The sequence below is a fragment of the Macaca thibetana genome, chromosome 18 (assembly GCF_024542745.1).
Source record: "Macaca thibetana thibetana isolate TM-01 chromosome 18, ASM2454274v1, whole genome shotgun sequence".
In the NCBI taxonomy this organism is placed as follows: Eukaryota; Metazoa; Chordata; class Mammalia; order Primates; family Cercopithecidae; genus Macaca; species Macaca thibetana.
Genome location: NC_065595.1, coordinates 59341016 through 59367261, shown reverse-complemented (window position 1 = coordinate 59367261; position 26246 = coordinate 59341016). Strand labels below are relative to the sequence as shown.

At 40.5% G+C, this 26246-nt stretch overlaps 2 protein-coding genes across 3 annotated transcripts in view; both read left to right on the top strand.

Annotated features, from left to right (window-relative positions):
• Positions 1 to 26246, top strand: part of GREB1L (GREB1 like retinoic acid receptor coactivator) — a 296873-nt gene that overhangs the window by 44997 nt on the left and 225630 nt on the right. The window lies entirely within an intron of this gene.
• The window catches only part of SNRPD1 (small nuclear ribonucleoprotein D1 polypeptide), a 340677-nt gene continuing 332466 nt past the window's right edge, over positions 18036 to 26246 (top strand). The window contains exon 1 of the mRNA XM_050767676.1: positions 18036 to 18045. The gene's annotated coding sequence lies outside the window, so the exon portion shown is untranslated. The remainder of the gene's footprint in view (positions 18046 to 26246) is intronic.

Sequence of the window (26246 nt, the reverse complement as noted above, 5' to 3'; positions counted from 1 at the left end):
ATAGTAGGTAGGCTTTTCAGATTGGCTTCCTTCACTTAGCAATATGCATTTAAGGTTCTACCATGTCTTTTTGTGGCTTAATATCTCCTTTTTTTTTTTAACTGAATAATATTCCATGGTGTGGATGTACCACAGTTTACCTATTCATCTTTGGAAGGACATCTTGGTTGCCTCTAGTTTGGGAAATTATAAATAAAGCTGCTAAAAACACTTGTGTGCAGGTTTGTTTGTATAGATATAAGGTTTCAACTTGTGGGTAAAGTATATGTATATATATCTACTTGTTATTGTTTAATACGTATATTATCTTCTCTTCCGTCTTGAATATATTAATGAAGTAAGTGTTTAAACACTTTTTTTTTCTCCCTTCAGTGCCTGTTTTCTCCAGGTTGCTTTTTGTTTGCTTGTTTTGGTCTCTGTTTTCCATGTCTGAGATGTTTCTCAGTTGTCTAATAATTCTGGTTTTCTGCTCTTATTTAAGAGCAGTGCCCCATAAAGCTGATAAGAAGCTGTAATCCATGGTGTCTCTCCACCTATGGGCTATTTCACTGAGAAATGTCTACTTTCAGTATGTTAAGCATTTCCCCTTGACCTGGTTAGATTCTACAAAGAAAAACGTAGCCTCCTGTCATGATGGTGTAGGACTGGTTACTGTCTTTCTGGGAGTTGAGTTGGAAAAGAGGTCTAGGGTGGGTGGACTCGGCTTTCAGTATATACAGTGTTCACCTAATCCCGTTATTTGCAGAATGCAACCCCACCCTCATCTCTGCCTGTCCAGCTTTCTGTAGAATAGGGGAGGTATAGTTGCCTGCCTGGAAGTGAAGAAGGTATCTGGGGATTGAACCGATTTTTTAAAAGAATTTCAGTTACTTCTCCTGTTTCTAACCTCACCTTTGTCTCTATACCTGGAACCTAACCTGGTGCTGCCTTTGGGGACATGGTGTGGTTTATTGTGTAAAACTAGTTGTTTCTAAGCTTCCCTCATTGCTGAGTTGAGATTCAACTTCTCATTTCTGCAAGGTCAATTATTGCCTATCCATTTGCTTTCAAGTTTATAAATGTTGTTGCTGTTTCATTTACTTCTGTCCTGTTTTGTCCTTCTGATTTCATGCCTTTAAAAACCTCTTGGCCGGGCGCGGTGGCTCAAGCCTGTAATCCCAGCACTTTGGGAGGCCGAGACGGGTGGATCACGAGGTCAGGAGATCGAGACCATCCTGGTGAACATGGTGAAACCCCGTCTCTACTAAAAAATACAAAAAACTAGCCGGGCGAGGTGGCGGCGCCTGTAGTCCCAGCTACTCGGGAGGCTGAGGCAGGAGAATGGCGTGAACCCGGGAGGCGGAGCTTGCAGTGAGCTGAGATCCGGCCACTGCAACTCCAGCCCGGGAGACAGAGCGAGACTCCGTCTCAAAAAAAAAAAATAAATAAATAAATAAAAAAAATAAAAACCTCTTTGCTGTACTTTTAGTTGGGTTTTGGTAGGAAGAGAAAATAAATGCGTTTGTACAATCTGCCATATTTATGTGGAATACTCATATATCTTTTTGTTAAAGGCAAAGTTTAAAAAACTCTATAGGTAATAGAAGCTAATTGGCTAAAAATGTCAGAAAAATATTTTTCAAAATTTTACTTAATATTTTCTATAAACAGACCCTTGCATAAAATTTTGGTACATGTCCATTCTGACTTTTCTGTATGAATACGTAATGTGATTTATTTTCATTTTTGTGTGTCTCAAAAATACAATTATGTATATAGAGGTAGAAAGCAGATGAGAATTGGCTGCAAACATGCACGAGGAATATTTTTGAGGTAATGTCTTTAAACTGGATTGTGGTAATGGTTGCATAACTCTACAAATTTGTGGAAAACTTTTGAAATACGTACCTACAATGGATGTGTTTTATGGTATGTAAGTTATAACTGGATAAAGTTGTTTTAGAAATTTCCCACTAACCAGCCAAAGAAAACTCAAATCATTATACCATATATATTATAAATATTTGTTCACTTAAAAATTTATTGTTTGGCTAGGCACAGCAGCTCATGCCTGTAATCTCAGCATTTTGGGAGGCCAAGGCAGGAGGATCACTTGAGCCCAGGAGTTTGAGACCAGCCTGAGTGACTTAGTGACACCCCACGTTTATGAAAAATTAAAAAAAAAAAAAAAAAAAAAAGCTAGGGGTGATGGCATGTGCCTGTAGCCGCAGCTACTCAGGACGCTGTCAGGAGGATCACTTGAGCCCAGGAGTTCAAGGCTGCAGTGAGCTATGATTGAGCCACTGCATTCCAGCCTGGGCAACAGAGCAAGACCCCATCTCTTAAAAAAAATTTATGGTGGACACATTTTATGTCAACAAATTAAATTCAGATCTATAAAGTAGAAATGGTGTTTAATTAACACATTGTATTTCTCCCCTACTCTTTTCCCCTCACCTTACAAAATATATGAAATTCACTTTCATAATACATTTTTGCTTACCTCTTTTCATTCTTGTTCATATGCTTACATATTGATGCAGTTATAATTATTGTATGAAATTTAATAAAACAGCACCTTAACCATTTTTCCATATGCTACATAGTTATTGTTGACAGTTATTAGGTTGTTACAAAAGTAATTGTGGGTTTTGCCATTACTTTTTTTTTTTTTTCAAGACGGAGTCTTGCTCTGTCACTGAGGCTGGAGTGCAGTGGTGCGATCTCGGGTCATTGCAACCTCCACCTCCTGGGTTCAAGCAATTCTCCTGCCTCAGCCTCCTGAGTAGCTGGGACTATAGATGCCCGCCACCACACCCAGCTAATTTTTGTATTTTTAGTAGAGACGAGGTTTCACCATATTGGCCAGGCTGGTCTCGAACTCCTGACCTTGTGATCCTCCCACCTCCCAAAGTGCTGGGAATACAGGCGTGAACCACTGCGCCCAGCCTTTGCCATTACTTTTAATGGCAACCTAATACATAGTACTTCATAAGGTACATGTATTATACATTAATTACCTATTTTTCTATGAGCATTTTTGCTGCTTCAAAATTTCTACTGCCAAAAACTATGTAATGCATAATTTTATGCATTTAGCCTTTTCATCCTTTTTAAATTTTTTTACTTAGAATAAATTCCTAGAAAGTCTCCACTACACTTAAACATGAATAACTTCAGAGCAAAACAAATTGGCTTTTACATAATTCCATTTTAATGTACCTTGGAAAATTCCATGCATAGGGAACCTATCAGTTATTTGTTGCTAATACCTGTTAAATCATTCTACATTATGGGTTCTGATATTTTGCTGAACATACATTTTATCAGATATACTGATTCAAAGGAGTGAAGGCAGGAGTTCTGTGGGGAAAAAAAAATCCTAGATATTATTTTGCTGAAAGGCAGCAGCAACATCATAGTGCTTTTGCTTTACTTAAAATTCCCAAACGGAGAGGTGAAGAAACCATTTTAGGTTGGGAAGCCTGAGGTTTCTAATGCCTATTTATCCTAAATAATTGTCTGTGTTGGGGTATCTCATCACTGATTTGCAGCTGTGCTTTACTGGATACAAGCTGAGAGGCTTTCTTTTAAACCAAAAACAAACTTTAAAAAGTTTTCATTTAGCATTAATAGATCACTACTTGGCCAAGTGGGGAAGTGACTGGGAATTCTGGAGAAGGCCTGGGAGTTCTCAGCATCTAGGAAACACCTCATCCTTTAACATGAGCAGAGTACTCAAGTCACTGGAGTCAAGGAGTCTGAGAGTTTTGTTCTTCTGAAATGACCAGCTATTTGCAGTCTGTATTAACTGTCTTTAGGATATGAACACCTTGTTCAATGGACAAGTTAGATGGTAAGGGCTTAGGAAGCCCAGGGTCAACTTGGTTCCTAAGGAACAATGTGCGTTTTCCTACACTTCTTCTGTGCTATAGCCAGGGCGTGACAACCGGAGCCTTGTCACAAACATTTTAAAAGACAATTTTTAAAGGTTGTAAAACTTTTAAAGCCAGCCTCCTCTATTGCAAATGCAACTCCTTCTCACCCCTCTTCAGTACCTGGACAGCCAGGAAGCCTAATGTCAGGGGCAGAAAATGCTCTGTCCCTGCCACCCCCTTTGTGTGTGTTGTACCTGTCAGCCTGTCACACACCCCTGCTTCATCCCCCAGTTGATTCAAGAGTCTGTTTAAATAAAAAAAAAAGCTCTGTTGAGCTATAATTCACATAAAACTCACCCACTTACAATGTACAATGTAGTGGTTTTTAGTATATTTACAGAGTTGCACAGCCATGATTACAATTAATTTTAGAACATTTTTGTCACCCTCCAAAAGAAACCTGTACTCATTAGCGGTTACCTTCATTACTTCCCAAATCCACCAGTCCTAGAGAATCACTGATGTATCTGTCTCTATAGATACGCCTATTCTAGAAATTTCATTAAAATGGAATTATATAATTAGGGGGCTTTTGTGACTGGCTTCTTTTACTGAACATAGTTTTCGGAGTTTGTCCATGTACTAATACTTCATTTCTTTTTATTGCCAAATTCTACTCCATTGCATGATTATACCACATTTTGTTTATTCATTCATCAGTTGATAGACATTGGGCTGTTTCCCCTTTTTTGGACTCTAATAAATAGTGCTTGCTGCTGCAGTGAACGTTGTGTACAAATTTTTGTATGGATGTATGTTTTCATTTCTCTTGGGCACATATCTGGTCCTGGATTTGCTGGATCACATGGTAACTATGTTTAACGTTTTAAGGAAACTGCCAAACTGTTTTTCAAAGTGACTGCACCAGTTTATGTTCCCATTGGCAAGGTATGAGGTTTGTTCTCTTACCATATCCTGACCAACACTAGCTAATGTCTGTTTTTTTCTTTTAGCCATCCCAATGGTATGAGGTAGTATCCCACTGTGGGTTTGATTTGCATTTTTCTAATGGTTAATAATATTGAGCACCTTTTCATGTGCTTATTGGCCATTTATATGTCTTTTTTGGAGAAATACCTGTTTAAATCCTTTGCCCAGTTTTTGATCATATTTGCCTTTTGATTGTTGAGTTGTAATAATTCTTTACATATTCTAGATACAAGGCTTTTATCAGATAGATGGCTTAACAATGTTTTCTCTCATTCTGTGGCTTGTCCATTTGCTTTTTTCCTTCATTTTTGTTACTTTTTAATTTTTATTATTTTTTAAATTTTCTGTTCATTTTCTTGATGGTATCCTTTGAAGCACGAAAGTTTTTAATTTTGGGCTGGGCGCAGTGGCTCACGCCTGTAATCCCAGCACTTTGGGAGGCCGAGGTGGGTGGATCACAAGGTCGAGACCATCCTGGCTAACACGGTGAAACCCTGTCTCTACTAAAAATACAAAAAATTAGCCGGGCGTGGTGACGGGTGCCTGTATCCCAGCTACTCAGGAGGCTGAGGCAGGAGAATGGCGTGAACCCGGGAGGCGGAGCTTGCAGTGAGCCGAGATTGCGCCACTGCACTCCAGTCTGGGAGACACAGCAAAACTCTGTCTCAAAAAAAAAAAGAAAGTTTTTAATTTTGATGATGTTCAGTTTATCTTTTTATTTTGTCACTTATATTTTGGGGTTTGTGTCTAAGAAACCATTGCCTAATCCAAGGTCACAGAGATTTACACCTGTGTTTTCTTCTAAAAGTTTTACAGTTTCAGCTTACATTTAGGTCTAGGATTCATTTTGAGTTAAATTTTATGTATAATGTAAGGTAGGGATCTAACTTTATTCTTTTACATGTGGAGATCTAGTTGTTTTATTGCCATTTGTTGAAAAAAATTATTATTTCCCAATTGAATATCTTGGCATCCTTATCAAAAATCAATTGATGATTGGGCTCAGTGGCTCATGCCAGCACTTTGGGAGGCTGAGGTAGAGGATTGCTTGAGGTCAGGAGTTTGAGACCAGTCCTGGCAGCATAGCGAGCGAGATCTTGTCTCTACAAAAAAAAAAATTAAAAAAAAAAAAACCAGATAGGGTGGCATGTGCCTGTAGTCTTAGCTGTTCAGGAGTCTGAGACAGGACGATGACTTGAGCCTTGAGCCTGGGAGATCAAGGCTGCAGTGTGCTATAATCACTACATTGTAGCCTGAGCAACAGAGCAAGACCCTGTTAAAAAAAAAAAAGGAAGAAAAGAAAAGAAAGAAAGAAAGTGAAAGGGAAAAGAAAATTACTCGACCATAAATATAAGTTATTTTTTTCTCGACTCTCACTTGGATTCTATTACCTATATGTCTGCTTTTATGCCAGCAACACACAGTTTTGATTATTGTAGCTCTGGATTAAGTTTTGAAATTGGATGCATGAGTTCTCCAACTTTGTTCTTTTTTTTTTTTTTTTTTTTTTTTGAGACAGAGTCTCACTCTGTTGCCAGGCTGGAGTGCAGTGGCGCAATCTCGACTCACTGCAACCTCTGCCTCCTGGGTCCAAGCACTTCTCCTGCCTCAGCCTCCCGAGTAGCTGGGATTACAGGTGTACGCCACCCCGTCTGGCTAATTTTTTTGTATTTTTAGTAGAGACAGGGTTTCACCATATTGGCCAGGCTGGTCTTGAACTCCTAACCTCAGGTGATCCACCCTCCTTGGCCTCCCAGAGTGCTGGAATTACAGGTGTGAGCCACTGCGCCCGGCCTGTTCTTTTTGAAAATTGTTTCAGTAGTTTTTGGTCTCTTATATTTCTATATGAATTTTAGGATGAGCATGTCAATTTCTGCTAAAAAACCAGTTTGGATTTTGATAGGAATTGTACTGACTTCCTGTATCTGAAAGGTCTGTTTTGTGCGGTTGTTCTGGGTGCCAAAATGGTACCTTGTAACTTTGCGTTTCTTGCTCTTTTCCCAGAAGACAGAACTATCCTTGGCCTTAGTACTGAAAGAAAATGAGGAAATCTGTTCATCTAAATGTTAGCAATTAAGTATGTGTTTTTTCTGCCTCGGTGTCCTTCATTTGTAAAATGAGGTTAATAAATATGACCTATGTCATAAAGATACTGTGAAGATTAAATGACAGGACCAGGCATGATGGCTGATGCCTGTAGTCCCAGCACTTTGGGAGGCCTAGGTGGGTGGATCACTTGAGGCCAGGAGTTTGAGACCAGCCTGGCCAACATGGCAAAACCCCGTCTCTACTAAAAATACAAAAAAATTAGCCAGGCATGGTGGTGCATGCTTGTAATCCCAGCTACTTGGGAGGCTGAGACATGAGAATTGCTTGAACCCAGGAGGCGGAGGTTGCAGTGAGCCAAGATGGCACCACTGCACTTCAGCGTGGATAACAGAGCAAGATGATGTTGTCCATAATTAATAACAACAATTATATTCCCGGGGATCTTTGTATCTAGATGGACTCTCCAAGTTCTTCCTGCACTGGTCTCCTTTTCCACTACTCTCCCTGATATGACCTGGACTCCAAGAAAACCTGCATTTATTGTGTTCTCAAAAACTTATGTGCTTTCAACTATGTTGACAGATGTTTGTATCAGAAAACATAGAAAAATAAGAAGAATATTTGAGCTATGTGGCAAAAAGGGTATTTTCCACTAAGAAAACCATAATTGAAAAAGTATAATTTCTTTCTTTCCTTCCTTCCTTCCTTCCTTCCTTCCTTCCTTCCTTCCTTCCTTCCTTCCTTCTTTCTTTCTTTCTTTCTTTCTTTCTTTTTTTTTGAGACGGAGTCTCGCTTTGTCACCCAGATTGGAGTGCAGTGGCACGATCTTGGCTCACTGCAACCTCCACCTCCCGGGTTCACTCCATTCTTCTGCCTCAGCCTCCCAAGTAGCTGGGACTACAGGCGCCCCCCACCACGCCCCACTAATTTTTTGTATTTTTAGTAAGAGACGGGGTTTCACTGTGTTAGCCAGGATGGTCTCGATCTCCTGACCTTGTGATCCACCCACCTCGGCCTCCCAAAGTGCTAGGATTACAGGCGTGAGCCACCGTGCCTGGCTTTTTTTTTTTTTTTTTTTTTTTTTTTTTTTTGAGACAGAAGTTTCACTCTCGTTGCCCAGGCTGGAGTGCAATGGTGCTGTCTTGGCTCACCACAACCTCTTTTCCCTGGTTCAAGCGATTCTCCTGCCTCAACCTCCCGAGTAGCTGGGATTACAGGCATGTGCCACCACGCCTGGCTAATTTTGTATTTTTGGTAGAGACAGGGTTTCTCCAGTTGGTCAGGCTGGTCTCAAACTCCTGACCTCAAGTGATCTGCCTGCCTCAGCCTCCCAAAGTGCTGGGATTACAGGCGTGAGCCACCACACCTGGTTGAAAAAGTATAATTTCTAAGCTCCAAGGGAATGAGGGTGATTGCTGTTGGAATACATTTTATAAAATCTTTAAGAAATTCCGTTCCTCGGTGTTGGTAGTTTTTCTTGACTGGGATATTTTCATAACTGGCAGCCAATTGGGAGCTAACAGACAAAAGAGAACCTGGGAAAGCCTGCCAAGATGAAATGTCAGATAGAGAGGATTATGTGTGTAGGTTTATTTTATTGTGATCTGAATGTCCACATGTTCTTCAGGCTGTAGGGAGAGTCTCCTCCCTTTAATTTACCTCCCCAAGTATCTGAGAATTCCTAGGTGATACCTACTTAGCAACAGAAATATTTCTGGCTTGTCACCTCTCATTCTTGAACATTGCTTTGAGCTTCTGCACCTCTGGTCAACCTAAAGAAGTTGATGTTAATAGCTTATAATTGAAGAACCTTGTCAATATTATAATGGTAATGTAATATTATATTATAAATACAAACTGGAAATTTCTGAGTGTACTGTCTTTTTCCAACTTTGGAAATTTTTTTTTTCTTACATTCACCTTTTCTTTGAAAGCGATTTTTTTTTTTTTACATTTACTTTTTGAGTTAACAACCACAAAATACAATACAATCCAGCAGTGAGGGAATTGAGGGAACTGATTTCCTTAGCAGTTTTATAACTTTCACAAATAATACAATAGTTTCTGGTACAATGGCCCCAGATTTGGACATGGATATTTATGGGCAATAAACTAATGAGTTTGTGTTTGTGTGTATGACTAATCTCATGCTCATTTCTTTATTCTCCATGTAATACTATCAGCTGCTGATGTTTTGTCCGTTCTCTTAGCTTCCATCAAATGCACTCCATTCCACAAAACCTATCCAGCCCCTCCCAACTAGATTTCAGATTATCTTCTTTGACCTTCTATATAAGCAGAGGTGTGTGAATCTCTCACAGTACCTACTAGATGCCACTTGCATGGTAGTTACTTGTTTACTTATATTATTTTCCTACTAGGGTAGCTCCTAGCACTGTCTGTTTTTAATGGTGGTCTACCTTCACTTCCTAGTACAATTATTTTTACATAGTGAATGTTTAAATATTTTGTTAAATTAAACTTCTTGCTCAAGATGGAAGGAACTTGGCCAGCTACCCCCACTTCAGTAGGTGGCAATTTTTGTGCTCTTGTCTAGGGTTAGCTCATCAAGAACCTCCAACAGAAGCTTACTGTACCTGGCTGTGTAACAAGGGCACTGGGTTTATAGTTCATGTAGAAGGTACTGTTAATATCCTCTTACAGACAAGGAGATAAAGTTGATGAAGCTACACTACTGACACATCAGTACAAATCAACAAATCAAAGAACAAATCAGCCAGAACCTCCTCATAATGTTCTTTGTGGTTTATGCTGTAGGAGCACTTATTTAAATATTTTTGTCTGAAATTAATTTCTATCTAAAGCATCTTATTAAAATAGTGAATGAAAACCTGAAAAGTACTTGGAAGGGGCCCAAAATGGACTAACCTTGTACAAAATTTAATGCCATACTAAGCTGTTATCTAGCAAAACTCCAGTGGGAAAAATTACAGCTAACACATGTATGTGAATAGGTGACTATACTTGCTTGTGGGGTAGAGTGGGTTCTCTACAACTTAGCGTTGCCTTCAGTGTTCAGATTACCTGAGCTCACCCTTTTTAATGGACAGCATTTAATAGAGCAGGGCAGTATGTTAGAACAGTGCTTCTCAAATGGTCTGTGATGAAGACCAGTTTATTTTCTTTTGAACTTGGAATAGGACAATAATTTTGTAAAATGCAATACACATAAATAACTAGAAAAATTAAATTTTAAAAGACATACAAAATACAACTCCCACATTTTCAATATTAGATTAAACAGACAAAGTTACTCTGTCAAATTGCTCTTCTGTACTTGTCCAAGGACCACACTTTGAGTAGCAGTGGTTTAGAGGGCAAACTATCCTGATAAGCTTCTGCTGGGGCTTGGATTACCTGTACGTGAAGTTGATTAGGAGATCTCTTTGACTAGAATGAATACTCAGGGGTAACAGGAGATGATTGTGTCTTCCAAGAGGTGAGGCCTAAAATTTAGCTATTCTTCATTCTGTCGGGTGAAAAGATTCTAACAGGAAGGAGGAGGGCATAATAAAATAGAAATGGCATCTCTAGAAATAATTTTCATGTTTAAGATTGATTATAGGGAGGAAAATGAAACACAATGAGCCTTTCAAAAAATAAGTCATGAGACTTCAGGCAAAAAACAAGCAAATACGTGGTCAAGTCTGAGGCTATGGAAGTAAAAATGGAGCAACAGCAGAAGTGTTCAATGAGCCTCTCTTACATACTAAATATGGTTCCCAGCACTTTACATATGTAATCTCACTTAATCTTCACAACAGTCCCGTGTGGTATTACTATTATTATTATTATTATTATCATTTGAGATAGGTATTCACTTTGTCACCCAGGCTGGAGTGCAGTGACGTGATCTCAACTCACTGCAGCGTCCACCTCCCAGGCTCAAACGATCCTCCTGTCTCAGTCCCCCAAGTAGCTGAGACTACAGACATGAGCCACCGTGCCTGGCTAATTTTTGTATTTTTTTTTTTTTTTTCATAGTGATGGGGTTTTGCCATGGTTCACAGGCTGGTCTCAAAACTGCTAGGCTTAAGCCATCTGCCCACTTCAGCCTCCCAAAGTCCTAGGATTATAGGTATGAGCAATTGCACCTGCCTGGTAGTGTTATTAAACTCATTTTTCAGATGAAGGAATAGGTTCCAAGAGGTTGAGTAACTTGCCCCAAGGTCTCATGACTTTCAGATGAGTGAGGTATGCATCCCCAAACCCAGATTAACTAGATTCTGAAATGATTGTCTAAATAAAGTGATTTTGGCAAATCTTGCTTAGCATTTGGGCAGTGGACTTGAGACTTACCACTCTCCTTTAATACCAAATAGCCCATTAACCGCTTTTTGAGATTTAGAGATTTGACCTTGAATTGAAGAGACGGAATGGCTTTAGGAGTCAGTGAATTCTGAGGGTTATAGTCATGGCTGGAGCAACATAACCCTGTAAAGTGGATGAATCCTCAGGTGAATGTTAACACTAGGCCTAGGATGGTTAACCTAAGGTGGATCTTAATTAATACTTGGTGTGTTTGGGTTTTTTTTGTTTTCTGAGACAGTGTCTCAATCTGTCACCCAGGCTGGAGTGTAGTGGTACACTCACAGCTTATTGCAGCCTGGACCTCCCAGGTTCAAGCAATTATCCTGCCTCAGCCTCTTTGGAGTAGCTGAGACTACAAGGTACACACCACCACACCTGGCTATTTTTTTTTTTTTTTTTTTTGGAGACAGGGTGTCTGTGCTTTGTCACCCAGGCTGGGGTGCAGTGGCACAATCTTGGCTCACTACAACCTCCGCCTTCTGGGTTCAAGCAATTCTCATGCCTCAGCCTCCTGAGTAGCAGGGATTACAGGCACACGCCATCTTACTCAGGCAATTTTTGTATTTTTTGTAGAGACGGGGTTTTGCCATGTTGGCCAGTCTGGTCTCGAACTTTTGCCCCCAAGTGATCTGCCCGCCTCGGCCTCCCAAAGTGTTGGGATTGCAGGCATGAGCCACTGCACTTGCCTATGGTTTTGATTTTATTTTGATTTTGTTTTTAGAGACAGGGTCTCTCTATGTTGCTTAGGCTGGTCTCAAACTCCTGGATGCAAGCCACCCTCCCACCTCAGCCTCCCAAGGTGTTGGGGTTACAGGCGGGAGCCACTGCACCTGGCCAGATCTTAACATTTTGTAAGGGACCTTTTATAATCTACTTCTAGTCATGTAGCTTCGCTGAACTATATGCTTAGGTTTGTAAGGTGCTGGGTCTACCTTGTATATGGTAAAGTTTTCATGTAGCCTGCTTTGAGTCCTGTGAGTGCCATGCCTTTTAAAATGAGCTAACCCTCTAGTAGAGCAATTATCTAGGAATTTTTTTTTTGGCCTGAGTTTTCTGTTTGTTTCAAAAAACAGAAAAGAACTAGAAGAGTATGTGATTAGTCATACATGCTGTTTTTTCCCACACCAAATCTTACCCCAAGAACTTGTACTAATTGTTCTACAGAATTGCACGCTCCACCACACTACTGGCACTCTGTAGATGTCAAATAATAACTCCTTGGGGAGTAGAAGTCTTTTTTTAAAATGGAGTGCAATGTTCATTGCCATTTGAGATACATGTTCCCTGATAAATGACCCAAATATTTGCAGTTGCCTTTTATCATACATTCATAGTCAGCCCTGTCATCTGTATCTTCTTTCGAAAGAAGATCATCGGAAGAAGTGTCTGTTTTTCTTACATGTTACTAAAAATGAATTTTAATTTAAAACATAGCCAATATTTTTGTTCCCCATAGGAGCCTAGGATCTTATGATTCACTCCCACATTTAACAAGGGAAACATTGCCCTTGAATATATTTGTGTCCCAAGCATGAGACTTAATAGTTACCATGTTTTCATTTAGTTAGAGTTGTTGTTCTAGGGAAGTGGAGGAAGAGTCTAATAGGTTTTAGCAGCCTGTGAGAGGAGGAAAAGAATATCAACATCAACTTAAACCTATCTGCATGAAATAAGTTAAAAATCTTTTTTTTTTTTTTTTTTTTTTTTTTTTGAGATGGAGTCTCGCTCTGTTGCCAGGCTGGAGGGCAGTGGCATGATCTTGGCTCACTGCAACCTCCGCCTCCTGGGTTCAAGTGGTTCTCTTGCCTCAACCTCCTGAGTAGCTGGGATTACAGGCACACCCTGTAATCCACCACCATACCCAGCTAATTTTTGTGTTTTTAGTAGAGATGGGGTTTCATCATGTTGGCCAGGATGGTCTCTCTCTCCTGACCTCATGATCTGCCTACCTTTGCCTCCTATAGTGTTGGGATTACAGGCGTGAGCCACCGCGCCCAGTCTAAAAATCATTTTTAACTTACTAAAAGTCAGTATAATATTATTACTTTTTTCCCATTCTTTGTTTTACTGGGGAGTGTGATGCATAAGACATTTTGGGTTGTGTTAGCTAAAAATAGCCCCAAAGCTTTTTTTCTCAGAACAAGAAGATTATCCAGAAAGAAAAAAACTGTGATCTTTCTTCCACCTGGGGGAAATGGGTGTGAGTCTCTCTGTGGAGGGAGCTATACTGGTCCCTCATTTCTGGTGTGAACACATTTGTGCCACTGCAGGGCTGTAGCCAGATTACTGCTTTTGGACCGAGGACCACTGTCTGGGCTGACTAGTAAGCACCAATAATTAATGAATAGCAGCACCAGTAATTAATGAATAGCGGGTAAGCTCAGGTTCGAAAAAATACCAAGAGAGTTATTTCTTTCAACAGTAAATAAAAATGAAAAGGTTCCCATTTTATATTAATTGGATATTATTCTTTTTATAGTTTGTCCCCAATCATACATACAGATTTTTTGAGATAACTATTTCCCTTTTATATAAGTCTAAGAACTTTTGTGCCGGTTTAATTTTGAGATAAATTCTGGGGATATGTGGGAAGTTATGCTGTTTATATAAAACAGGGAAGCGAAACAGGTGGCATAGGACTTGTAAGGCTACCATGCTTTTTTTTTTGAGACAGAGTTTTGCTGTTTTCACCCAGGTTGGAGTGCAATGGCGCGATCTCGGCTCACTGCAACCTCCACCTTTCGATTTCAAGCGATTCTCCTGCCTCAGCCTCCTGAGCAGCTGGGATTACAGGTGCCCACCACCATGCCCAGCTAATTTTTGTATTTTTAGTGGAGACGGGGTTTCACCATGTTGGCCAGGCTGATCTTGAACTCCTGACCTCGTGATCTGCCCGCCTCGGCCTCCCAAAGTGCTGGGATTACAGGCGTGAGCCACTGCACCCGGCTGGCTACCATGCTTTCTTTCTCTTTCTTGATCACCCTCCCAGCGGCTGAGGACAAGAAAACGAAGACTGTGCATCGTACCCTTCATAAGAAGCTGAGCTACCCTTCTGTACATTCAAGGAACTCTGACTTACTGAAAGGAAACTGCTAACAGCCACCTCTCTTTCCTTCTGTTTCCTAGACCTACAATGCTAAAGAGTTACCAGAGAGGATCTTCAGTAAAGTATGCTTTTTAGGCCAGGTGTGGTAGCTCACGCCTGTAATCTCAATGCTTTGGGAGGCTGAGGCAGGAGGATTGCTTGAGCCCATGAGTTTGAGACCGGCCTGGGCAATGTAAGAGAGACCTCCTCTCTCCAAAAAAAAATTTTTTTTTAAATTAGCACCCAAAGTACCAGCTACTTGGGAGGCTGAGGTGGGAGGATCACTTGAGCCAAGGAGTTCGAGGCTGCAGTCAGTGAACTAGAATCAGCCTGGCAGACCCAGTGAGACCATCTCAAAACAAACAAACAAACAAACAAAAAAATGGCTTTTTAGTCTTATCCTTAACATACGTATCTATTTAAATAGAATATAAATTATCATTTTACTGATACTGGCTTAAATAATTATTTTGTGTATTTTGTGATTCCCGTTTACTTTGCACCCTTGATTTAGCTAGGGAGGGAAACAATCCATGCTTATTTGGATGACAAAAGTCAGTCACTGTGATAATCTGGATTGTTTTCTGCTTTATCTAGGCAATTAAATCAGAATTGTATATTTTTCCATGGGTGATATTTGATGGTGATATGCCATTACTATAACAACAGGCTGCATTCTTGGTGGCTACTAATTGCCTCCAGAATTACGAGGACATGGAAGGTTTTTTTGTTGACAAGACACATAGTGTTTGTAGAAAATACAAAAAGGGCGCTATCAGAGCTACTTTATTCAGAATCAGCAGCTCACCCACTGCAGTGACTGTAAAAGATGAGACTCCTGGGATTTACCAGTGACTTACTACTGCCTTGTCTCTGTGATTGCTGGCAAATGCTATGCTGTTACTTGGCTTCTGGGAAATGGAAAAGGTAGAGTGGGCTTTGGCCTTGGAGTGCTTCTGTGGAAAGTAACAGCATGAACACCTGCTTTCATATTCTACTTCTTCATTCAACTACCGAATGGATCATTTTAATCGCCCTCTAGATGTAGCCAAAACAAGAGAGTGAGGGGCTTCAATGCATGCTAATGATAGTAACATATTCCTTTTAAGGATAAAATGTTTCTTAACCTCTAATTTTCAGGCAACCTTGCTGTATTTTGTGTTAAATGGATGAGTCATCTTTTTATATGTAAATCACTGCTTTATTTTGAAATCACAATACTCTAATGTAAATTTCCTTAAAAAATACAGCTTATATAAATGTTTATGTAATCGTTAACTACTGGGCAGATGGCTCCATTTCATTTTTCTAAATCATGGTTTGGGTTTTTTCCCCCCAAAACAAGTCCATTTAAGATAGACCATCTCACTGAGTGCAGAGGCTCTCGCCTGTAATCCCAGCACTTTGGGAGGCTGAGGCAGGTAGATCACCTCAAGTCAGGAGTTTGAGACCAACCTGACCAACACGGCGAAGACCCGTCTCTACTAAAAAATACAAAAATTGACTGGGTGTGGTGGCATGTGCCTGTAATCCTAGCTACTTGGGAAGCTGAGGCAGGAGAATCGCTTGAACCTGGGAGGTAGAGGTTGCAGTGAGCCAAAATGGAGCCACTGCACTCCAGCCTGGGCAACAGAGCAGGACTACGTCTCAAAAAAAAAAAAAAAAAAAAAAAAAGATAGACCATCTCAAGTTTATGGTGAACTTTACTGTAGAGTCAAGACACGTAACACTTAGCAGACCTGTGAGCTGACAGTAGCTGTTGTTTATGTAATGAGACTTCCCCTTTTGAAAATGCTTTATAATGAGCAACGCTTGTCCTATAGGATATTTGTCTAGCCAAGCAGTTTATTCTCTAAACATAGTTCTATATTTATTCTACTGATGTCATCAACTAAAAATTAATTTCTAGGCCAATATTCTATCATGTTCTTCAGCCAGGTGATCACACATCTCAATCTGGCCCAGTTTTACCTCCTCTCCCACTCCCCTCAGGCTGTACCCTAGCTATACTGAGGACCTGACCCATTGTCCTATTGTTCCTGAAACCCAAGCATTCTCACATCTCAGCAACTTTGTACACACCATTTCTTTGCTCACCTGGAGTGCTGTCCCGCCCTGACTCTACCCAAACCTGTTTGCCTGATGACAGTCTGGCTCATTTGAGCCCTAGGGTTACCTCTTTGGTGAAGCCTTCCCTGACTCACTATCTACCCTTCACTCACTGTCCACCCTTCATGTTGGAGACATGTGGGGCGTTTCCATGTTGAGCTCACATGTCTGCTTCACCACTGTAGAGTAAGTGCTTTTTCTCCTTTGTATTCTCAATACCTAGTGCAGTACTTGGTTGACTGAATGAATAAAGAGGCAGCCTGTGTCATGTTTATTATTTTTTATTCCTTTATACTACTAAAGGAGGGAGGACGTGAAGAGCCCATGTTATTTGAAAATACTGTGAATACAATGGCTGTGTATTAAAAAGCATGCTGAAATCATGAATCAGTGCCAACCTTCCACAATAATGTGAAGAAGGTGGTTCCCTGAGGCTTCCTTATAAGGTTGAATTCATGCATCTTATTGGCGACTAAAACCTTAAAGAAAGAAAAATGGAGGCTGGGCGTGGTGGCTCACACGTGGAACCATGAAAACACCGCTGGCCGTGTGTGCAGATATCTCTACATAATGATACCAAAAGGCTGAAAGATGTGTTAAGAGTAACAAAAACCACTGTAAAGAATTACTGGTCTACATAGTTTACTCTGAATATTTGTGTAACATGAACTGTAGAGGATACAGGATGGGCTTGGATGTTATTTTCAGTGGACTAGGGAAGCTATATTTCTACATTGGTTTTAAATATAGAATAACATTTGAAGAGTTAGATTATCTCCTGGGGCAGTTTTATAGTAAAATTTCAAAAGATATAGAACTGATGAGTTCTGTAAAAAATCGAAGCACCAGAATGAGGAGGAAACAAATTAGGGATGAAGACAAGGTAGAAGGATTTACATGGGAAGCCTTGTTAGGTGCTACTGGCATCAATAAGTAACTGTCCAATGTAGCTTAATGAGCTGCTTTAAGAGGCTGATCTTCCTTGATGCACTGTCTGGTGCTGTCTTAGGAGGATAAAGCTGGCTTTGACACTTGTACAAAAAAACTGTACTCTAAGTCAAAGGCAGAAACTTGGTTCTTTTAAAAATTGAGATATAATTCACATACCATGAAATTCAACCTTTTAAATTTTACTGTTTGGTGTTATTTGTATATTCACAAGGTTGTGCAACCATTACCACTATCTAATTGCAGAACATTTTCATCAGCCCCAAAAGAAACCCCATACTCATTAGCAATCACTTCTCACTCCTGCCTCCCCCAGTTTGGCAACCTCTAATATTTTCTGTCTTTGTGGGTTCTCCTATTCTGGACATTTCATTGGAATTATATCGCATGTCGCCCTTTGTATCTGGCATCTTTCACTTAGCCTGATGTTTTCAAGGTCCATCCATGTAAGCATGTATCAGTACTTCACCTCTTTTCAAGGCTGAATTGAAAAATGCAGCTCTTAATCAAAAATCAGATGAGCAAAAGACATTTCATTACTTCCCACTATGGGAAATTTTATGGAGTGAAATGAATACCATATTAGACTAGGTTCTGAAGTTTGGTCACTGGGAAAGACCTCAGGAATGCTACTGTAGATGTAGTTAGGTTTTTTAACTTGGAGAAGCAAGGGGGAGAGCACAGCAGGGGAACTGTGGGCATCTCAGAAGCATAAAGGTCTTTTTGTAAGGTTTGGATTTATGTTGAATGATTCTAAAGAAGGACCAGGAAGAGAGGATCAACATTGGATTGGGTGGCATCACGAAGCAGGGACAGTTTAGTAACTGGGTATCTTAACAATTTCTGTTCAGGATGGGGAAAGAACAAAGAGGGACTGGGGAAGTCATTGGCAAGAAAGCAGTAATCACAAAAGGAGTGATTTTGCAGCTCTGGTGTAGCCTTGGCAGAAATATTTTCTGTTGGCTGTGTCACTGGCCTTGTCTGTGCATATGAGAGACTGCAGAACTGATTTGCACCCTCTCACATGAGAGGGTTACACTCTGGTCCTAAGATTAAGGAGCAAGTAGACCTGGCAAGATGAGGCAAATAAAACACGGCCAAACTACTAAACAGAACTGACCATTCACCCATTGAAAGTGGTAACCCTTCACATAAAATCTCTTTAATGGGAACAATCATTTTATTTTATGTAATGAAGTGTTACCTGATTTAGAAAAGTTCTTTAATGGTCTTCTGGCACAATATGAATTATGAATTACCAGAAGAAGGCAAAGAGTTGGACTTCTTAACCAACTAATTAATTAAGCACCCTTTATTGCCTGCTATGTGATGACCTTCATACTAGGTATTTTGTATATATTGTGTATATTTTCTCTTGTGGGTTTAAATACTAATAAATAATCCCTTTTTATTCAGCCAAAAGAGTATGTGTAAATATGCCTGTTTGCCAATATAGTCACTCATTTACAAAGTCACTATAGTTAGAGCTAGGCTCTGGGAATGAATAAGACATAGTCCCTACCCAATAGGTTATAATAGTGCTGTTCAACAGAACTTTCTTTTTTTCTTTTTTGAGACAGTCTTGCTCTTTTGCCCAGGCTGGAGTGCAGTGGAGCGATCCCGGCTCACTGCAACCTCTGTCTCCCAGGTTCAAGTGATTCTTACGCCTCAGCCTCCCGAGCAGCTGGGATTACGGGTGTGTGCCGCCATACCTGGCTAATTTTTGTATTTTCTGTGTAGAAATGGGGTTTTGCCATGTTGGCTAGGCTGGTCTTGAACTCCTGGCCTCAAGTGATCTGCCTGCCTCAGCCTTCCAAAGTGCTGGGATTGCAGGCATAAGCCCCTGCACACAGAACTTTCTGTGATGATGGAAATGTCCTATTCTGCGTGGTCCAGTATGGTAGTCATAGCCACATGTGGCTCTTGAGAAGCTGAAATGTGGCTCATGTGACTGAGGAACTGAACTTTAATTTTTATTTATTTTCAATTAATTTAAATATTCATAGTGGCATGTGAGGCTAGTTGCTATCATTAGATAGCACAGCTCTAGAAATTCACAGTCAAATGATAGAAAGAAAAACAGGTAATCAAAATTCAGAATTCAGGGTGTGATGTATCCTCCAATACAGGTCCCTATAAAATGTCCTAGAAGCTCAAGAGATGCTTCTGGTGGTGGAAGTGACAAGAAAAACGCCCAGAGGAGAGGAGATAACATGGAAGTGAGACTTTGAAAACAAAATAATAATAATAATAATAGAAAGGGAGGGGTGGGAGTGGAGGAGGTTCATTCCAGGCAGATGTGCAGAATCCTTGAGGCATTAGGAACATGCATGCAAGTTCCAGAAAAGCCATGTGGCTTGGTAGGGTCAATTATATAATGGTTATTATAATATAATAATGTTATATATAATAGTTATATATAATATAATAATGACAAAATGGCTTTTATGGTAAAGAGTAAAGATTAGGCCGGGCGCGGTGGCTCACGCCTGTAATCCCAGCACTTTGGGAGGCCGAGGCGGGCGGATCACAAGGTCAGGAGATCGAGACCACGGTGAAACCCCGTCTCTACTAAAAATACAAAAAATTAGCCGGGCGCGGTTGTGGGCGCCTGTAGTCCCAGCTACTCGGGAGGCTGAGGCAGGAGAATGGCGTGAACCCGGGAGGCGGAGCTTGCAGTGAGCCGAGATCGCGCCACTGCACTCCAGCCTGGGCGACAGAGCGAGACTCCGTCTCAAAAAAAAAAAAAAAAGAGTAAAGATTAAAAACAATTTTAACACAGCATTTATTTTATAGTATACATTGTTAGAAGAACTGCCATATTTGTCATTTACAGTAGTCATTAGGATTCTCATTTCACAGAGAGAAAACTGAGGCCTAGAAAGTTAAAGAAATTTGCCAGGGAACACACAAGGATTGGAGAGAGTTAGGATTTGAATCCAGGCCTGTTTGACTTAGAGATCAATCTCTTCACAATATGTCTTTCAATTTAAATTTTTCTCAGTTTGGAATTGCGATGAATTTCCCTTGGTATGTGTCCCATGATTCATTTCTGGCCATTAGACATCTTCTATTAGTTTTTTGTCTCTAATTTCATATTTAAAATATTTTCTGGCTAAGAGATAGGTATTATAAGATGAGTCTATCCCATTAACTAAGAATTTCATGAACTCAGATTTTGGAAATTACTAAAAATGTCTCTTCTTTTTCTGTACAGTTATGGCACTAGGAGCCTTTTATATCCTAAAATGGGGTAGTTAGGGAATTCGTCAGTTAAATTGGAGGACCCAGTCCAGTCATTCCCAAATTTGAATGGGCTCCTGTGACCATCAGGTCAGAGAACCTTTGCTTCCTCATGGTGAGGAATGGCTTGTTATTCGAGCCTCCCCACATCTTAACCTAAAGGTCATGACCCTAACCTCTGACTTCTTTTTTTCTTTTTACTCTTCCTAAGAGTGAATCTTAGTGACTGAACAGAGGCTTTGCTTTTCTTAGTGAAGAGGAACTGGATATCTGCACCTGTCCGTCAGGCAGGGTCAGGTCCTGAAAATGTCCCTTCCGGCTGGAAAGTGTGCTTCGTGAGGACTTTTTTGTTTTGTTTTTTCTTTTCAGATGCGAAAGAACTCATTTAATGTTATTTGTTGAATTTCCCTAAAAGTCCACGACAGAGTCATAATAAGATTCATCTAACATTTGTACCTGCCAGGCCTTGAGCATGGGAAGGAGTATAATAAACAACACCTGCTTCAAGGAGCACCCTCCACTGCTAACGCAGGATGAGAGGACAGAAGTGGGCAAGCCCTCCTGGATGTCTTTCAGAGAGGGCAGGACTTACCTGAGGAGAGAAAGGTCAGTCTATACATGGAACACAGGTGTAGGCAAAGGCACAGGGTAGAGGGAATGAGTAGAATGGTTTGGCTGAAGTAGAAAATCCAACTTTGGCTGCACATGAAAATCACCTGCAGAGCTTTAACAACACCCCTCTATTACTAAAAAGTCAAAAAACAACAGATGCTGGTGAGGCTGCAGAGCAAAGGAACACTTAGACACTGTTAGTGGGAGTGTAAATTAATTCAGCCACTATGGGAAGCAGTTTGGAGATATCTCGAAGAACTTAAAACAGAACTACAATTTGACCCAGGAATCCCATTACTGAGTATATACCCAAAGGAGTATAACTCATTATACCAAAAGACACATGCCCTCACATGTTCGTTGCAGCACTATTCACAACAGCAAAGACATGGAATCAGCCTAGGTGTCTGCCCATCAGCAGTGGATTGGATAAAGAAAATCTGGTACATATACACCATGGAATACTACACAGCCATAAAAAAGCATGAAGTTAAGTCTTTGCAGCAACATGCATACAGCCAGAGGCCACTATCCTAAGTGAATTAATGTAAGAACAGAAAACCAAATATCACATGTTCTCATTTATAAATGGGAGGTGGACATTGGGTACACACAGACATAAAGATGAAACAGTAGACACTGGGGACTACTGGAGGGGATGGAGGGAGGGTGGCAAGGGTTGAAAAACTACTTATTGGGTACTACTTTCAGTTCCTGGGTGATGGGATCATCCATACTCCAAACCTCAGCATCACGCAGTTTACCCATATACCCCCTGAATCTAAGATAAAAGTGGAAATTATTTTTTTAAAAATCACCAGTACATACACATAAATGAAAAAAATATATATAACAGCCCCCAATCATTATGCTTTTTTTTTTTTTTTTTTGAGACACAGTCTCACTTGGTCACCCAGGCTGGAGTGCAGTGGCGGGATCTCAGCTCGTTGCAACCTGCAGCTCATGGGTTCAAGCAGTTCTCCTGCCTCAGCCTCCTGAGTAGCTGGGACTACAGGCACACGCCACCATACCTGGCTAATTTTTGTATTTTTAGTAGAGACAGAGTTTCACCGTATTGGCTAGGCTGGTCTTGAACTCCTGACCTCAAGCGATCCATCCTCCTCGGCCTCCCAAAGTGCTGGGATTACAGGCATGAGCCATCATTCTGCTTTAATTGATCTAAGGTATAGCTTGAGCATCAGGATTTGGGAGTTTTACACATGATTTTAATGTATAGCTGAGGTGAGGGACCATTGCTAGAGTCTCTTTACATGTAATGTGGTTCTGTGACCAGCAGAGCCTCCCCACCCGGAAGCTTGTTAGAAATGCAGAATGTCAGGCCCCATTCCCAGACCTAGGGAAGCAGAATTTGCATTTTCATAAGATCCCAGGTAACCCCTACTCACATTAAAGTTTGAGAAGCACTGCTATAGAGAAAAGATGAGAAATATGGTTGCAGAGGGCCTGATTACCTAACCAGGTTTCCTAGCCCTTATACTGGGCTGGGCATGAATTACAGGTGTGCAGTGATAATACCGTCCCCTCAAGCCATTAGGAGTGCTTGTACTTCTTGTCGGCAAGAAGTCTTCTCTGGTTATCTCTGTGTGCTCCTCAGATATTGCAAGTTCTTTGGGCGCCTTGAGGGAAAATGGCAGGGGAGCATCAGCTACAAAGCACCTGTCAGGAGTGGAGATCCCCTGAAGATTTTTGATCAAAGGATGTTATGTGTGTCATGTTGTGATGGAAGAAGGTCTTGACAGAGACATATAGAGTGGAGTGTGTTGGGGGTGATCTGGGGTCTGGGAGGCATGTTAGGAGAAAGTTGCAGTAATTCACACACAAGGTGAGAGAAGCCACAACTAAGGAGCATGGACATGCTTAAGAATCGGGATAGCACTTATATACCATTCCCAAGTCTTCAGGACAAAGCTTGGAAGGAATTTCAACAGATTCCCTTATGCCTTTCTGAAGACACCTTTTAACTTTTGGTTTGGTTTTGGTTTATGCTTGTGTGGCATTATCTCCAAGGGTCGGGAGAGTTCTGATGATTAAAATCTACTTGGCATAAATAAGGTCATAAACATTCAGCACTCACTCTGCATGACCCCCTAGTTCTTAGTGGGTGGGATCATCTGACTTGAGGGTTATTAGTGGATTTCAAAGGAGAAAGGAAAACAATGATGGCCATCATTTGGTGACTGGGCAGCGAGGAGGAGTTTCAGGAAATGGAGAGGTTAAAAGTCCAAGTATGAAAGGCTTGCTTTTGTGGAATCAGGACCATATACTCCAGTAGGGACAGCCCTCACAGGGGAACCCACACATTACAGGAGATTGTTTCATTTGGAAATAAATGTTGAAATTATTGGTGTGTTAAATTGATTTATTCTTCAGGGCCAAGCTAGAATTGTACCTCTTCTGGGAATTCTTCCCTAGTTACCCCAGTTCACTGTGCGTCCACATTCACTCTCATTCTCCGGCTCTATTTCTTGTTCTCCTTTTCTCTCTCTCTCTCTCTCACTTCCTAAAATTCTCTTTAATAGTTCAACAAGTATTTTTTTAGTTTCAATATTTGAAAAGTGTGGTATCTACTTATTTTCTAATAACTCAGAGTTTATTTTTCTGATTTGTGATTATATCCTATCTCCCAAAATACATGGTAAGCACCTTGAGGACGTGGACCATGTCTCATTCTTCATTGTCTTCTGAGGGCTTTGTCTTTTGCTAAGTGCGTACAAATAATGATGATTTTCTAAGATGGGTCATTTCCTTGGGGGATTTGTGACTTTATAAAACAGCTGTTTTCAAGGGTGCTCCTGACTGAATGTAACCAATACTTTGCCATATACATTTGTGTTTTTCAAGTTTCTTGATATTTCTAATGAAGAAAATGAAGGCTGAGGCAGGAGGATCGCTTGAGCCCAGGAGTTTGAGACCAGCTTAAGCAACATAGTGAGACCTCGTCTCTATGCAAAATGTAAAAATAGCCAGGTATGGTGGCGCATGCCTGTAGTCCCAGCTACTTGGGAGGCTGAAGTGGGGGGGATCACTGGCGTCTGGGAGGTTGAGGCTGTATAAGCTGTGATCATGCCACTGTACCCGAGCCTGAGCAACCAAGCAAGACCCTGTCTCTGGGGAGGGGGTTGAGGGGGAATGGAGGGTATAGAAAGGAAAGGCTAAAGAATCTTCAAAAGGCTGGGCCCGGTGGCTCACACCTGTAATCCCAGCACTTTTGGGAGGCCGGAACGGGCAGATCACTTGAGGTCAGGAGCTCGAGACCAGCCTGGCCAACATGGTGAAACCCTGTCTCTACTAAAAATACAAAAATTAGCTGGGCATTGTGGCAGGTTCCCGTAATCCCAGCTACTCGGGAGGCTGAGGCACGAGAATTGCTTGAACACTGGAGGCGGAGGTTGCCGTGAGCCGAGATAGTGCCACTGCAGTCTAGCCTGGGCGACAGAGCAAGACTCAGTCTCAAAAAAAAAAAAAAAAAAAATCTTCAAAATACAGTAAATATCCAATGTTCATTTTAAACTACATAGTTTAAAATTAAGCCAGAAAATATTCGGATCTTTTTGTGCTTTCAGTGACTCATTTCAAAACAAGTTTTTAAAAAATTATAAATATATAGAATCTTAGTAAATATCCCTGTTTTCCTAACCTTTTTATATAGTACACATTTTCCTTAGTTGCTTTTCTCCTCCTGCCGTTTGGGTTTCTTTTTTTCTTTCTTTCTTTCCCCTCTGTTTGGAAGTGGTACCATTTGTTGTGGGAAGGTAATCCCTGGCTGTGTTTGTCATCAAGAGTGTCACTAGCCATCTGGATGTGACCCACTAAGATGTTTAAGCCGTTAGATTATATTTTATGGGCCGTGTATTGAACTCAAATGCTTTAACAATTTCACTTAGTTTCAAATCTTGACATGCTATTTTCACGCCCTTTCTTGGAATTCTGAAACCTAGTATTTGCCAAATTCAAAAGGCAGATATATTTTGAAACTTGGGACTACTGAAAATTGTCAGTGTCACCTAAATTTTGAAGGGGAAATTATTTTAATTATAATCTGTTATGATATTAGACATTATGATCAAAGAAATGTATATTACATATAGAATACCAGCTAGAGCTTGACCAGAAAGAATGAAACTACTTTACTGAAATTAAATCAATACTTTAAAAAAAAATCTAAACCTGGAGAAAATCTTTTTAAAGAATTCCTTAATGCATCAATCAGTAGTTTATATCCTTAAAGAATTCTTTATGGTATAATAATGAACATTTATAACAGAACAGAAATAAGCCATTTCCTAACATTAGCCTTTCTGCCTACGGAGGTCATAAAAATTGTTAATGCAGATGAGGTTGCCTTCTGTTGTGTGATGCTAATAGGAAATGGATCATTGCAGTTTATGGGGTACTTAGCCATTTTGGTTCATGATAAATGGCTGACTTCAAGTGACATTCCTTCACGGATTTCCCACTATTCATCACCTGAAAGAATGGAACCCAAACATGAAGTTGATTTTGAAGTTGTCAGGAGTTTCACTGTGGTGTAAATCCATCATAAGCCAATGTTTTCATTGATTTAGGAAGAAATTGTACAAATAGAAACACTCTTAAATGTTTCATGCTTCTATTTTCTTTTGCTCCAAAGCCAGTTTTGTGACTCTCTTATCCTGCTCTAACTTCTGTTACCTCTTCCCTTTCCCATCCCCCTCTCTAAACATTCTCTTTTGAAAACACCCTAGATTTTATCTTTGCAGAGATGCTTTGATGTAATTACATTGTTTTAATCTACAAAATCAACCTAACATAAGCAGAAAGAATGGAACACATTTTCAACTAGTCTGTCCATCTAGGTGGCAGGTATTATACTAGTATGGAGGACTTCTTCCACTGCTGTGCTCTTGCTGTTATCCTATTTTCTTTTCGTTTTCATCATCTTTTCTTGAAACACTCCCTCCTTACCACTTCTTCCCCAACAGGACACACACACCATCCCTGTGTGAGGGGTGGTAGGGGGA